The 16533-nt window shown below is 39.7% G+C and overlaps 1 protein-coding gene across 3 annotated transcripts in view; it reads left to right on the top strand.

Moving 5' to 3' along the window:
- Nucleotides 1-16533, top strand: part of LOC131228158 (protein CLT1, chloroplastic-like) — a 127906-nt gene that overhangs the window by 18996 nt on the left and 92377 nt on the right. The gene's annotated exons all lie outside the window — the stretch shown is intronic.

Raw genomic sequence — 16533 nt, 5'->3', positions numbered from 1 at the left:
CTTTAGATGAGGGCGGATTTACGGGTCCAATAACATCGAGTCCCCAAGCGGCAAAAGGCCAAGAAGTAATTGTTTGATGAAGAGTTTCAGGGGGAACATGCACGATATCTCCATGAATCTGGCATTCATGACACCTTTTTTGCATAATCTATCGCATCTTTGAACATCGTAGGCCAGTAATACCTCATTTGATGTACTCGATGAAATAAATTTCGTCCAACTTGGTGTGCCCCACATTCTCCGGAATGAGCTTCTTGTAGCACCTGACTCGCTTCTTGTTCGTCAAGACAACGTAGCAGCATCCCGTTATAGAATTTTCTGTAAAGCACCTCACCACAAATGAGGAATCTACTTGCTCACTGTCTGATTTGCTGCCTTTGCGCTGGATCTTCTGGCAAGATGTCATATTTGAGGTAATCTACGAATGACTGTCTCCAATCATCCGTTGTCACTTCTAAACATGATATAAGAAGTGTTTCGACAACTTCATTGACAACTTCGGGAGAAGGCAGGAATCTTCTTTCTTTGAGAGTCACTTGGAGCGGGCTTCGGTTTGAATAGGACAGTGCTGTTGCCAAACTAGCCAAAGCATCTGCCTTTGCGTTCTTCGATCGAGGTATATGTTTGATTTCAACATGACAGAATTGCTCTAGTAACCGCTTGGCTTCCCAGCAATATGGCAAGAGTTCTTGCTTTTTTATTTCGAATTCGGTCGTTAAGTGATTTATAATCAGTTTGGAATCGCCAAAAATCTGCAACATCTTTATTCTCATCTCATGGGCAATTTTCATTCCAATGATGAGAGCTTGATATTCGGCCTCATTGTTCGTGCAAGCGATGCCCAATGTAAAAGAATAGGGCAATAAATCTCCCTGAGGCGTGATGAAAATAACTCCTGCCCCTGCTCCTGCCGCTCGAGAAGCACCATCAAAATACATTTGCCATAGGCCTTGTGATTCGGTCATCATTACCTGTTCATCGGGAAAATCGTTGTAACTTGTCTCACTTTCTGTTACTGGATGTGCTGCCAAGAAATCTGCCACTGCTTGTCCTTTCACTGCTTTTGCCGGCTCATAGGTAATTGTGTATTCCGAAAGTAACAACATCCATTTGGCCAATCTTCCTGATAGCATCAGCCTTGTCATTAAAAACTTTATCGGATCCGCTCTTGAGATCAGAGTTATGTCATGGGAGAGAATAATGTCTCAATTTCTCCACTGCAAATATTAACGCCAGACACTCTTTCTCGATTGGAGAATAGTTACATTCCGCGCCCATCAGAGTTCAGTTCAGATAATAAAGAGCAGTTTCTTTCCCATCTTCATTCACTTGTGCTAATAAGGCTCCCAGCGAGTTTTCAGCCGCAGATATGTATAAAATAAGTGGTTTACCTTTTATAGGAGCTGTCAATACCGGAGGCTGCTTTAGCAGTTCTTTTATTTAATCGAATGCATTTTGACAGGCCTTGTCCCACACGAATTCTGTTCCTTTCTTCATTAAATGGGAAAATGGCTGACACCTTCCTACCAAATTTGAAATAAAACGACAAATATACGCTAGTTTCCCTTTCAAACTCTTTAGTTCTTTTAATGTCTTCGGAGGCGGCATATCTTGAATGGCCTTGACTTTCCTTGGATCGATTTCAATACCCCTGTGTCAGATGACAAAGCCAAGAAACTTTCCTGACAACACTCCAAAAGCACATTTAGCCGGGTTCATCTTTAGCTGCTTCTTTCTAAGCCGATGAAAGACCGATGCTAAGTGCTTGCGGTGTCCCTGATGATCCCCTGACCTAACCACCAGGTCATTAACATAACATTCAACGTGCTTGTGCACCATATCTTGAAAGATATTTTGCATCGCCCTTTGATATGATGCTCCAGCATTCTTGAGACCAAACGGCATCTCCTTGTAACAGTAAATTCCCAGTGAAGTCCTAAATGCCGTTGCTTCTTCATCTTCAGGTGCCATCCTAATTTGATTATAACCAGCATAGCCATCCATAAAAGACATTACAGCATATTGCGTCTTACTATCGATCAACAGTTCCGTTATTGGAAGGGGAAAATCATCCTTCGGACAAGCTTCATTCAGATCCCTAAAATCTACGCACACCCTGATTTGTTCGCTTTTCTTTTTTACTGGGACAATATTTGATATCCACTTGGGATATTTCACCTCTCTGATAAATCCGACTTTGATCAGTTTATTTACTTCTTCTATCAGAGGGACCAGATCTGGGTGAAATCGCCTTTGCGCTTGCATAATCGGTTTCCTGTCCTTAGAAATATTTAATCGATGCACCGCTATTGAAGGCTCCAAACCTGGCATTTCCGCTTATGTCCAGGCAAAGACGTCTTTATTCTCTTTCAACAATTGAATATGCTTCTCGGTTTCCTCTTCAGGAAGACCAACGCTTATAAATGTATTCCTCGGCTCTTCTTTTGTACCCAAATTTACCTCTCGCAAACTGTCGATTGTTGGCTGCCCCCCGTCTTCTATCTGCTTTGGAGCTGTCTCAGGATGTTTGATTATTTCGGCATCTGCCTCTGGTAACTGATCAACTATGACCATATTTACTGAAGATTCTGCCCCCAGTCCTTGAAATCTCTCTCATCTTCTAGCTGACTCTAATAGGTACCTTAATTCCTTTACCGTAATTTAAACCAATCGGTTTTGCATCATCAAAACTCATCTTTTTCATCATTCTCCTACTTGCTGGACTGTATTTCTTGAAATCACCAGATGTTAGCTCTTCGTGATACACATTTTCCCCACTTTTCATCCCTATCGTTTCTTCTGAAGAGGCGTAGAATTCAATCGGCTCTGGATATTTTGCGTTGGCTTCCACACGAAACTTTCCTGGGATGGCCGGAAATGGCTTATTCCTCTTGGCATATGGCAATGGTATTGTATAATTTGACTGTAGGATTTTCAACTGTTCAGGCGATAGTAACGTTAATGGTGGTTGCCCTGGCTGCCTCAGATGTTTTGGCACAAAATAAAACTTCTTCCTTGCTTCTGAAATTCAAATGATCCTGCGTTTTCAAATTCTCCTTTTATTGTTTTCACATGAGCATTCTTCTGAATTTTACTTTCGTCATTCTTTTTCTCTTCCCCTTCAGCAAATCCGTCATAGTAACTGGCATCTGCGAAGAAGGCTTCGGCTTCTATATATGGTCTCGTATCGGCTATCACCTTATTCTATATTCCATCCCTACAGTATTTGAAACATTGATGAAGAGTGGAGGGTATAATACCGTACTGATGTATTCACGGCCTTCCCAGGAGAAGATTATATGTCGTGACTGCACTGATTACGTGGCAAACAACATTAGTAGTTAAGTCTCCTATTTCCAACGTCACCGTAATTTTGCCGAGCGCACGCTGCTCGTCTTGATTAAAGCCCTGTGTCATTATTCCACTAGGGCACAGTTCGGAACGACGGTAACCTAATTTTTTCAACATCGTTAACGGTAACAGGTTTACTGCAGATTCATTGTCGAGCATAATCCTTTTTACTTCCTTGCCGCGAATGTGGCCTACTATCATCAATGGCCTGTTATGCCCTATATCACAAGCTAGATCATCATCAGAGAAGGAGACTACTGGCATACAGTCTTCCCGTTCTTTGCGTCTTTCATGTTGCATTTCCAATAGCAATGTTTCTTTGACATTGTGATCGGGTAACGCCTGAATTAAACTTTGCTTGAAATCTTCTGATAACTTTACTGCGTCATAAACACTTAACTGAGCCGGTATACTCTTCAGATGGCTCATGACATCGTAAGTCACTTCCACTGTTTCGTTCTTCTCCTCTCTTGTCACTATCGCATTGATCCTTGATGATCTCAGTTCTTGTCGTTTCGACTTTCTGCCTTGGGGGACTTGCCATCCTTTTTCCCAATCGCAGTGTAATCACCGCGGCTTTTCTTGTCATCTCACAGCTTTCTTTCTCCGCTCTTTAATGAATACTGTTCTGCACTGTCAGTACATTCACTGTTGCTTTTGCATCCCTTTCTTTTCCTTTTTCGATCACTATTTCGCCCCTATTTATCATTCTTTGTATTATGCACTTTAATGTATAGCAATTTTCTGTCGGATGCCCTACCAGACGATGGTAGCGACAGAAATCCTTTTTTCTTGATCTTCCTGCATTTTCAGGGCGCTTAGACATGGGTAATTCTATTGTCCCAGCTTTCAACAACTGGTTCATCATAGGAAGAACGTCTTCTTTATCGAATGCAAATCCTTCGTGAGAATTAAGCGATCTGGGTCTTTTTCCTGTGAATCTACTTCTAGGGCGACTTGATTCTTCCTTTCGTTCTGTCCCTTTTTCTCTTGAATCTCTTGTTTCCTGACCCCTTTTATCATGGTCCACAGTATTTGTGATTAACATAGTGGATCCCCTTCTGGTCGTTTCATAGTGAAAGGCTGGCATCTTTCGGGTCATCAGTTCTAGAGCATGAGCTTTAGTGGCTAAGTCATGGAAAGTCTTAATATCAGCACTAGTAAGACCGAACGCGATTCCCGTTTCCATGGAATTTAAACACATCTTGACCTGTTTTTTTTTTTTTCCTTCTGGTAACTGCCTGCACGAGGCCCCCAGTGTCTTCCATCTGTCTATAAATTTCTTCACTGATTCCCCTTCTCTTTGCTGTACTGAAGCCAACTCTGTGATGCTGACATCACGCTCCGAAGAAAAGAAGTTTGACATAAAGGCATCCTGCATCTGCTGCCATGTACTTATCGATCCTGGAGTTAGACTAATATACCATCGAAATGCTTTGCATGTTAAGGATGATCCGAACAGACGTAGGCAGTATTGCGGTATCGTGGAGAAATTCCCTATGCCAGTAATAAAGTGCATCAGATGCTCTTCCGGCGACCCCTCTCCGTTAAACTTTTGAAAATCTGGATGTTTAAAGTTACCTGGGAACGGAATGTCTTCTACTTCCCGTGGATATGGCGTTTGATATCTAAACCGACCAACATTTTCACGTTCCCTTTCCATTCTGACGGCTTCCTCAACGACTTGTCGTACTTCCTCTTGAGTTATAGTCCATACTGTTGAAGCAGATCCGAGCGATCCTACTCTCTGTGGCTGGAAACTTTCAGGTCGATGTTCCTGCCCGTTCATTGTACCCATCATCAGAGGAGCAGCTATCTGGGCTACATTGTGCGTAAGAGTTGCCAAGGCCTCTCTGAGATTTCTACATTCCTCCATTAACGTTCTCTGTGCTTGCGCCATTTCATTCATGCGGTCTTTTGTAGTCGGCGTGGTCCCCTGATCTGTTTCGGTCATGTGCACTGTAGCTTCCCCGCTTTTTGATGAAGTTGCAACCTGGGTGGGATAAGAGTACGCCGATGAAATGGGGCTTACTAGGAGGGGAGTCCCGTTCGATTTTCCCATACTTCCGCTACAGCTAAGTGATTGCAATGATACTGAAGCAGGCAATCCCACAAGTAACGTTTTCCCCTCTTGTTCTTTTGTCCATCGAGCAATTAGAGCCGGGAAGTCACGTGATGCTGATTGTGGAACCATATGCTCAGGATATATGGCAAGAGGGGCCAATTCAGGATTCTTTTTGGCAACATTTCGTGTTATCGGTCTCCTGGTCCTTGGTGAAGGCAGACTCGTTTTAAAGCTTCTTGTATTTCGAGTCCTATTTCTCCGGGATGTCACGACAGTCCAATTCTCCTCTTCTTGTGCTACTTGGGGTGAAGCAGATATGACTACAACCATTGTTCGAGCTGAGTCATTTTTGTCTACGGGAGATTGAGTCTTGCACTTCGGTGGCTGGTCTAGCACATATTCCACCATAAATCCAGTCGCAGTGAAAAAGAAGTTTATCTTCGTTGCTGAGTTTGCCATTGGATTGTGTCTCGCGACCTTGTCTTTTTACCTTCAAAATGAAACATAAAACTGTAGTCATTATTTGAATATAATCAATATAATCTATCTAAGAGATGAAGGGAAGGATGTTTCCACTGAGAGTCGTCATTTTGGCGTCAGAAAGACGCCAAACTATAATGAAAGTTCTATAACTATCTCCATGTTAACATTAAATAAGATAATCTCCCCAACAGAGTCGCCATTTTATTTCGAACAAGAAACAAATGCATTTGATTTGGGAAGTTATCTTATTCAAATATAACAAAGAAAGAGTTCATCAGGAACAATCATCATATTATTAATACTGAGTTCATTTACATCCTCAAACATCCCTTGATTATAAGATAGATTATTGAAAATATAGAAATTAATGAAGTTCAAATGTCCAAGCTGGATGTCAAATTCAGCAGCATTCCGACTTATGATTTGATAATCTCTTTAAGAGGAATATTGTGCAGATTCAATCAACTGATTTCTCTTCTTGTAACTTGGACTGAAGAAAATCTGGAGACTGATCATTTCGGCAACATTTCAGCTTCTCTTCATTATACACTGCAGGGCAGTCTGGTTGCGCGCAACCGATATGGTTTGCGCGGGTCCGCGCAAGTCATCGGCTTCTCCTCACTCCTACCTTCAGTCTTCTTTACTGCTTTGCTTCTTCTCCAAAATCTTCGATCGATCAAATGAAGGGGGGAAGGGGGTATTTATAGGCCTCCACACGTGCAAAACCTCGATCTTGGTGCCATGAGACCAACCTTTTATTAATCTTGATCGTTTATGGAAATTATGTCCTAAAATCAGTTGTGCGAACCTGCGCAACTGGTATTTGGGTTGTGCGGACCCTCGCAAACTACTCCAAAGACACTTGTTCTTCTTCATTTTCTTTCTAATTTCTTACTTTTCAATCTTCTTTTCTTCAACCCTTTCTCATTTTTTATGCCTCAACAAGCAGATTTCCAGAATCAGGCCCCGTAGGAGGGCTAAAACTTCGGCAGAGCACTGTGCTCAAACCCTTCATCCGTTCGATCTGAAAATCGGTGTGTGGGTGACCCCTCCCTGGCCGACCAACCCATTGCTAGCCCTTTTTGGGTTGTGGGGCCCACACACGTGCGGGCCACAATCCACGCACTTGCGTTAGGTCCGCTTGCTGCCCACACGTGCGAACTGATTCCAGGTTCTTTTCCTCCCCTTATTCACTTCTCTCGCCTTATTTCCATAACCCTAACCCTAGATCGTCTCAAATCCCCAGGTTCTATTCTACTTTTGCAACCTTAGGGTTTCCCGAATTAAAACGTGTGAATCCCTTGCATTGGGGAAGTAATCCTTTGCATGTGTGGATGAATCTACTCTCCTTTGATTATTGTTTGGTCTATAATTTTTAATTGATCCAGCCCTAACATGTGTAGGCTTGGACCCTTGTAGATTCCACCTTGTTGAATGCTTGACTTTATGTGGGATGTGGAATTTTTATGATTGTTTATAAATTAGTATGATCTAAAGTCTGAAATCTTGCATATCATACTTAATTTCCATGTCTTGCATCACATGAAGGCACAGAGGAATGGAAACCTTTACAGTTTGATCAAGAGTATTTCATCTGGTGGAGCTGCAACATCTGTGGCAGATTCCATGTCTGCACGTATATGGCATGCACGCTTAAGCCAAATAAGCGAGTAGGGCATGAAGGTACTTTCTGACTGTTGTTTAATTCCAGATTTTAAAAGTATTGATTTTAGTATATGCGAGCATTGTATATATGGTAAACAGTCGAGGTTGTCTTTTAAATCTGGGAAACATGTTTGTAAGGGAGTTCTAGATTATGTGCAATCTGATGTATGGGGGCTGACGCCCATGGTTTGACAAATGATGGTCCCACATCATTAAGATCATCTAACAATTGGCGCCAAATGGTTAACATAATTTAATGATGGGCCTTATGTGGAAATAGAAGTGGTTAGGATTGACTAATGGTGCCTTTGTTAAGAGTAGAATGCAAATGGATTTTCTTAGTACAACAACACTTAAGAGAGACAGATACAACTCATAGTCATACGCTTGAAAGCAATAGACAAGATTAAACTTAGTGAGTACGTGCACACTGTGGGTCTCAAAATAAGGGTGAGATGGGGAAGGACATCAAGTAGGTTGGGATGCGGAAGGATAAGAAGGAAATGAATTTTCCTCTTGAGTTAGGAAATTGTATTTGATTGAGGAAATTTTATTTCCTATGTTTTAAAATGGGCATTTTCTTGGAAATTGGTCAAAAGGGGGAATTGAATTTCCATAGAAACTTAGAAAAAAAGGAAAAAACAAACGATGGAAATTTCATTTCCACGAAAAATAGATTTCTCTTTTCAATTTCATTGAATCCAAACATGTTTTATGTGTTTCCCCGCAAAGGCCTTCCTTGGGAGTAGAACCCTTAAATTCCCCAATGTGGTCAAGCTCATTGCTCTTACTTTGTTGATTCATCATTTTAAAATCATATTATCAACATCTAAGCCTTATCCCAATTAATGAGGTTGGCTACACGAATCCTGTTCTGCCATTCCACTCTATCAGGGACCATATCTTTATTTAAACCATAGGTTATCAAAACATTTTTTTTACTACCTCCATCTATGTCCTTTTTGGCTTTCCCCTTGCCCTTTTAGGGCCTTTAACTTGAACCAATTGACTCTTAACCGGTGTAGTTCTTTGTCTCTGTTGCTTGTAGCCAAAGCATCTAAGTCTAGCTTCCCTTATCTTATTATCTATTGGTACTACTCCAAACTTTCCTGAATGCATTCGGTTCTAATTCTATTCTCATCTTGCTGCTAATCCATTTCAACATCATCATTTCAACTAAAGTCATTGTATGCCGTGTTGTTCCTTGACTACCTAGCATTCTATCCCATAAGCCTTATCCCAACTAATTGGGGTTGGCTACACAATTCTTCTCCCTCCATTCCACTCAATCCAGGACCATATCCTCAGTTAAAACCATAGGTCATAAAATCTTTTCTTGCTACCCCCACCAATGTCCTTTTGGACTTTCCCTTTCCCTTTGATAGACCTCAACTTCAACCAACTCACTCCTAAATGGTGCAGTTTTCAGTCTTTGATGCACATGTCCAGGCCATCTAAATCTACTTTTCGTCATCTTATACCTATTGGGGCTACTCTTAAGCAATGTTTTAAATATCGATGATATCGTCCGATATATCCCATGATATATCTTGTATCCCACCCATGCAATGCGAAACTCACAAGTAATGCAATATATCTCACATGTTCAATCCAATGAGCCTTTTTTATTTTCGATCCTTTTTTTTTTTTTGTAAAACATGTTAAATCGATGTCAAATTGTTACAAATCCATGATTTTTCATGTTTTGCATAAAAAAATCATGGATTGGTAGCTTCGATTTGAAGATTTAGAGGAGATGGGCTAAGTTGTGAAAAATTGAAAAAAAAATAATCCAAAATTTCCAATTTCTTGCAAATTGGTTGCAATCTTTGCATCCAAACATAAAATCAATCATGTATGTAACCTGATCTAGTGATTCTTCTTTTGCTTTTGAAAGTATTGCTTGTGTTTCCACATGTCTTCATACATTTATAAATTATACGAATAAACTTTGAATATACTTGCATCAATTCAGTTAGACAACGCATAAATTAGGACCCCATGCAAAGAAAACCTATTATGTGCACTTATTTGTTTGTAATGTTTTGATTTATAAGTGTGTTGATGTCTTTTTTAACAATCATTGAAGTTTTATTAAAAAATTCGACCAATTTCCCTATGTTTCCAACAACAACGATACATTACAAGATACAACTGATATATCCCATGTGATAACCGATATGTATCCGTATCCTAAGAATGCGATACATAACACGATGCTAATATTTCGAACACTGCTCTTAAGTTCCTTTGAATGTGTTCATTTCTAATTCTACCATTCATCGTCTTGCCACCATTCCATCTTAACATCATCATTTAGGCTATACTTATTCTATGAATGTGTTATTCCTTGACTCCCCGACATTTTGTCTTGTAAAGCATGTTGATCTCATAGCCGTCCCATAAAATGTCCTATTCAGTTTGATTGGTATGCGGCAATCACACAAAACTTGAGAGCCTCATCTACACTTCATCCATGTAGCTCTAATTCTATGAAGAACATCCTCATCAATCTCTTTATCCTCTTTATTCTCGTGGGTTATCATCCCAAGATATTGAAAGTGGTCATTTTGAGGTACTTATTTGCCATTAGTCTTAACTGGTTCCCTATTTTCCATTCCTTTTATTACCAAAATTGCATTGTCATATAATTGTTTTGTGTGCTAATTTTAAATTCTTTTGATTCTAACATCCATCCATAGGCAATAAAAAACGATGGCATTTGTTGAACGATGTACACCATGGGATCGCCTACTATAAATGCCTAGTTAACTCATCCATAATAAATGCAAAAGGATACAAATTCAACACTGACTCTTGGTGTAGGCCATTATTTTTGTTGTACATATCGTTAAACATGTTAATATATTGTCTTGATACTCCTTTACCCTGTCCCTTGTATTGCCGACAAAAAACTATGCCATTTGTTGAACAGCGTAGACCACAGGACCTCCTACTGTAAATGCCCAGTTAACTCAACTAAATGCAAAAGGATACAAACTCAACACTGACTCTTGGTGTAGGCCATTATAATTGGTAACCTATTGTTTTCACATTTGTTTACTGCTCCCTTTTACATGTCATTAAACATGTTGATATATTCTCTTGATACTCTCTGTCAACACGTATTGGATTTTCTCTCTAGGTACATGTATATGGTTTTTCCAAGTCAATAGTAAAGATGATGTGGTGATCCTCTGTTCTCTCCCAATACTTCTCGATCAACTGGCTAAGTAAGAAAATAGCGTCCATAGTATAAACTCTCTCTCTCTCTCTCTCTCTCTCTCTCTCTCTCTCTCTCTCCTGTGCACTTCAAAAACTTTACTAGTATACCATCTGGTCCTAAGCCATTTCCTGTCTTCATCTTTCTCTTCTCTTAGTTGTTATTTCAAATATCCTAATCTTATGAGAAAATATCTATGATCTTCAGTCTCATTTGAATTTGTTCCTTTGATTCCTAGGCTTTCAGGGTGGTCGTCGTTTGACATCTTTTGGAAATAAGTTCTCCACCTTTCATTAATCTAATCATCTTAACCAATATTCTTAATGCACCTAATAAGATCCAAGTCCCTGCTCCTCCCCTTCCTCATTTTTGCAATTTTGGGGTCATCTTTCTCAAATCTGTATGATCCAGGTCCGTACACTTCCTTTTCCTTATTTCTCTCATTCACCATTATCTAGGTCCCTACACTTCCTCTTCCTCATTTTTGCAATTTTGGAAGCATATTTCTCACATTCTATTGTCCCAATCTATTCTATATGCTTTAAGTTTAACCTCACTACTTTCTTAGCATTCCTTTTGGAATTTCTGAGTTCTTCTAAAATTTTCTCATTTCTAGTCCCTCATTCCCTTGCCAAGCCTTGTAACGTTACATTTTCTCATTAATAGCATTTTGAACCTCATCATTCAACCATAAAATTTCTTTATTAGAGTGGCTTTTTCCTGTAAATACCTAAAACTTTTTTCACTACTTTCTTGATGCACTCAACCATTGCATTTCTTATAACATTAAATTTTTCATAAAATATTTCTACTGTCCTTCGTTTATAACACTAATTTCACTCGTTTAAAATTCCATAGCCTCGCTCATGGACATCTCTTAATTTCACTCCCTCTCTTCCATCTCTTGATATAAACATTTATAACCATTAGCTTATGTTGTATAGTCAAACTCACTCCTCGTAGGACCTTGTCTTGATATATTGATCGTTTTGTCATCCTAAGTAGAAAGAAGGTTCTGTTGTATGTTTCCACTTTTGAAGGCCATTAAAGGTTCTTCTCTCTTTTAAAGTCTGTTTTCAATATAGGATTGCTTTCCACAGAAAAATCAAGGATCACATCTTCCATCTCATTTCTCGTCCCAAAACCATGCCCTCCATGTGTCATTTCATGTCCTTCACTATCATTTCCTACATGACCATTTAGGTCGCTTCTATTAGTATCCTTTCTTGATTTATAATTCCTTGTATTAATCTATCCATGTCCCCTCCGGAATTCTGTTAATTCTTTCCTTTGCCTACGACACATGTACTATTGACGTTAATTATCTCCTTTGTGAACACAATCTTTGTTAATAAAATCCTATCACCTACTCTTTTAATATCTACAACTTTATCCTTTAAATCTCCATCAGTCACTGTTACTACCCCATTTTTATTAGTCTCTCCTATATACCAAAGTTTTCCATTAATTCCTCAACTTTTGCCTCTTTCTCTGTGATCATTCCCATATGAGAGAGAGAGAGAGAGAGAGAGAGAGAGAGAGAGAGAGAGAGATCCTCCAGTGCTCTATTAGTCCTCCTAGGTGCCTAAGTTCAGTTAGATAATCCAATCTTGATTTGAAATGTCCATCAAGTCCAAAACATATTTCTCAGGCCGTGTTGCAAAAATTGCACTGATTAGATGATCCAATCCATTTTTGATTTGGCCTTATTTTCTATAGCCATCCTTTTTCACGATTGCCTACCAAAAGTGATTCTTTAGAATCATAAGTAATCTATTATTCATCTAGCATGGAATGACGCAACATGATTAATGTAGCTGACCCCATTAATTGGGATAAGGCTTAGATGACGATGATCAAGCAATCCATGATGGTCTCTAACAAATAGATGGATCAAATTGTTGATTTTTTTACTTTTCTTTTGAAAGATAACATAAATTTCTATAAACAGCCTGTAAAGCGGGAAAAGAGTACAAAGAAAGAAAAGCCACTCCACACTACAAAACACACCTGATCACCGGCCTAAACCGAAGCTGCTCAACTGGACACCAGCCCTTCAATCCTACAAATGAGAGCCTCAGCCCCCACCTCATTTCGAAAACAACGGCCATTCCTAGCCCCCCAAATAGCCCAAAAAACCCCCATCAAAATCATCCGCCAATTAGCTTTCGCTGATTTTCCCACTCCCCCACCGTGTTAAGGCCACATGAAGTCTTCAACCAACCTTGGCATAACCCAATCCACCTGTAGAAAACGGAAAAAATGAGCCCACACTTTATATGCGTAGGGGTAATGCAAAAACAAATGGTCTATAGATTCCGCATTCTCCTCACACATTAAACACATATTCGGAAGAATCAACGCTCTCCTCTAAAGGTTATTCAGGTTAAGAACCCTCTTGTGCTCCACCAACCGAACAAAAACTACCACTCGTGTAGGAGCTCCATAAAACCGACAATGAAAAGGATGAGGAACGGGCTGAGAAGGTCTGACTTCCTGATGAACTGAACCAAAGAACGCACCGAGAAATTTCTCAGGATATGCCCCAATCAAAGAAGCGAATCAGACTCCAAAGGGGAGGGATCGAACTTTGACAGAAATGTCAATAGCTCAGCGATACCGATAGCGTTGGTAGTATCAGAAATTCCAGGTATTAGCAAAGTATTGCTAAGTGTTGCTAACGTATCAATATCACTAATGTAATCGTCAATATTTTCAACTATGTAAATTCTAGGTGTCGCTTGTCTTGCCAATGCATCAATATCGCTAATGTATCGCCAATATTTTCGACTATGTAAATTCTAGGTAATGCTTGTATAACAAGTGCATCAACAATATTTCAATAATATCGCCAACGTATTGATATCATCAAAATTTTGTTTATTAGAAAAAAAAATTATTTTCATGAGCATATGGTTGTATGTAGTGTTCATTTTCTATTGATAATATTGATAATATCTTGATATTATCAATATCGCAACATGCACGATATTGAGACCACAATCTTTCGTTTCCTTTCCAATTGTTGATGAAATATTATATGTTGTTGATATTTTGCAATATTGATGGATGCTTGGATGGAAGGTTAGATGGTTAAATAGGCTGGATGGGATAGTTGGACTCATTTCTTACAATAACACATGCTTTTAAGGTTCCATTAAATGAAAACTTGTTATGTTTGTATTCTTTTTGCAATTTTTTATTTATAAATATGCAAATATGTACATTTTAACATCTCTTGAAGTTTCGTTGAAAATTCCATTGTTTTTTCGATATTTCCCCACATTTCCGGTTATCAGCAATATTATCGGCGATGTCAATATTGTTTCCGTATCCACGGCCAGCGAAACTTGTAGTGATATCGATACTTCAAACAGTGGGCATAACCCAATCCACTTGTAGAAAATGGAAAAAAATGAGGTCACACTTTATGTGTAGGAGCAATGCAAAAACTAATGGTCTATAGATTATGCATTCTCCTCACCCATTAACACATATTCAAAAGAGTCAATGCTCTCCTCTGAGGGTTATCCAGGGTGAGAACCCTCTTGTGCCCCACCAACCGAACAAAAACTACCACTCGCGAAGGAGCTCCATAAAACTAACAATGAAAAGGATGAGGAATGGGCTGAGAAGGTTGAACTTCCTGAATGAACTGAACCAAAGAACGCACTGAGAAATTTCCAAAAGGATGCCCCAACCAAAGAAGCGAATCCGACTCCAAGGGCGAGGGATCGAACTTTGACAGAAATGCCAACAAAGTAAATTCCCTCCCCAGCATGGAGAAATATTTAGTGACCAAAACAAAACAATCTGAAGCTAGTCTTGCCAATTTCGGAAATAAATGTTGAAGAGCACGATCTCCACACCATCTATCAACCCATAAACGAATGCGACAACCGTCACCCAAAGAGAAAGCAATCCTTTGAAACATGAGATGCTTTGTCGCAACAATCGCTTTCCAAACGTGAGAAGCTGATGAGGACATCACGTCACGTACACCCATGATTACGTATCAGAGGAGGCGGGCCACACCAATTTCCCTGTGGCTAGGTGAGTACCCGTGATCGTGCTGAAGACCCCATATGCATGTACGAGCATCTGGAAGACCCTACACTAGGAAGATACGCATGGGTTGCTTTATGGAGTGATCCAGACTGTTGGATTGGAGGGATGTGACGATTAGGCCGTTCGATCATATGATCGGTCCATTAATCGTGGATCGTCCACACTAGTTTTTCTTAGATTTTATCAGCTTATAGGATTTAGTTTTGTTTATGCTATGTTTGGACACCATTATGAGTGTTTTTAGTTGATTTTAGTTAGACTAGGGTTATTTTCATCAAAATTCACAAAACAGGGTATTTATTGTAAATTTTGAACTTTTTGAGAGTTATAAAAGAGGGTGGGCGTGTGACCCTCTCCCTCATTGGATTTTGTGATTAAAAAAAGAAGAAGAGAAAATCTCTTGCTTTCTTCTTCTTCTTCTTCTATCTTCATGAGATTTGAAGATACTTCCATGTGATTTGGAAAGGAGATTGTTGTGAGGCTAATCTTCATCAAAGGAGGTGCGAGGTCTCCTTCTATCCCCACATTATCATCTCTTTTCCCCTCCATCAATGTATTTTCTTCAATTTCTTCGATTCTCCCATCCCAACATCCAACCTGTCCAATAGGTTGGCCCCATCATGAGGATTACCTTGTACAAAAACCAGCCACATTTTCTCATTGAGTGGGCCACACTTGTATCACCTAGTGGCTGACTTCTAATCTTTCATGTGTATGCAACATTCAACCCGTCTTATAGGTTGGCCCCATCATGTGGATCACCTAGTGCAAAAATCAGCCACATTCTCTCATCAAATGGACCACACTTGTATTTTTCTATTTAATAATGACAAGACATTGATTTTTATGGTGTGCTCAATGCCACTCGTGATGTGAATGCACAAAAAGAAACAAGAAAAATGCAGTCACCTCATGGTGGGGCCAAGATATTGGAAGGGTTGGATGTTGTGCCTGCTTAATAGGTTGGAAGTCATGCTCTAGGTGGAGCATAACTTGTGGTCCAAGTGGTTGTACTCAAGACCACACAGTCACGCACGCACAAAGAGTCATTTTTCCCCAGTTCCCTCTTAGGATTCATCCCATACATGAAAGTCTCCTAGTTGGATCAATGATCTGATTTTGACAATCCTGCTACACACACGTGTGTGTGTGTGGAGATGTGCGTGCGTGCGTGTGCGTGCGTGTATGTATATATGTTAGAGAGGGTGATTTCTATCTTGTCGAGCATGTGTGCATCCGCCAGTCCATCTCAAAAGTTGGCCTCACCATGAGGAACACCTTCCGCAAAATTTACCCCAATCCACCAAGTGGGCCACAACTGTATTTTTTTTTCATTATATCAATGGCTATACATTGTATTCTATGGTGTGACCTGCCTGATGAAGATTTTTGAATTTCTCGATGCTCATCATGGGGCTAATTATTGGATAGGTTGCAAGTCACACAGACATGGTAAGTTGGAACTTATCCTTACTGCAAAGCAATGAATGCTAGTATATATGAAATACTGAATAGGTTTATTTATTTATTTTTAATTTTTGAAGAAGCTTGAAACTGTGAAGGCAGCGCAGCGAAAGTTCATTCAAGGATATCTTCAATTTTATGTCAACTGCATCTGGTGGAAAAATAGAAGATTTTTGTTCATAGTTGTAAGCCTTTTGTCAGTGGCATTACCGTT

Source organism: Magnolia sinica, chromosome 15 (assembly GCF_029962835.1).
Source record: "Magnolia sinica isolate HGM2019 chromosome 15, MsV1, whole genome shotgun sequence".
Classification (NCBI taxonomy): Eukaryota; Viridiplantae; Streptophyta; class Magnoliopsida; order Magnoliales; family Magnoliaceae; genus Magnolia; species Magnolia sinica.
Note: the sequence above shows the minus strand (reverse complement) of the source record. Positions and strands in the feature narration are given on the sequence as shown.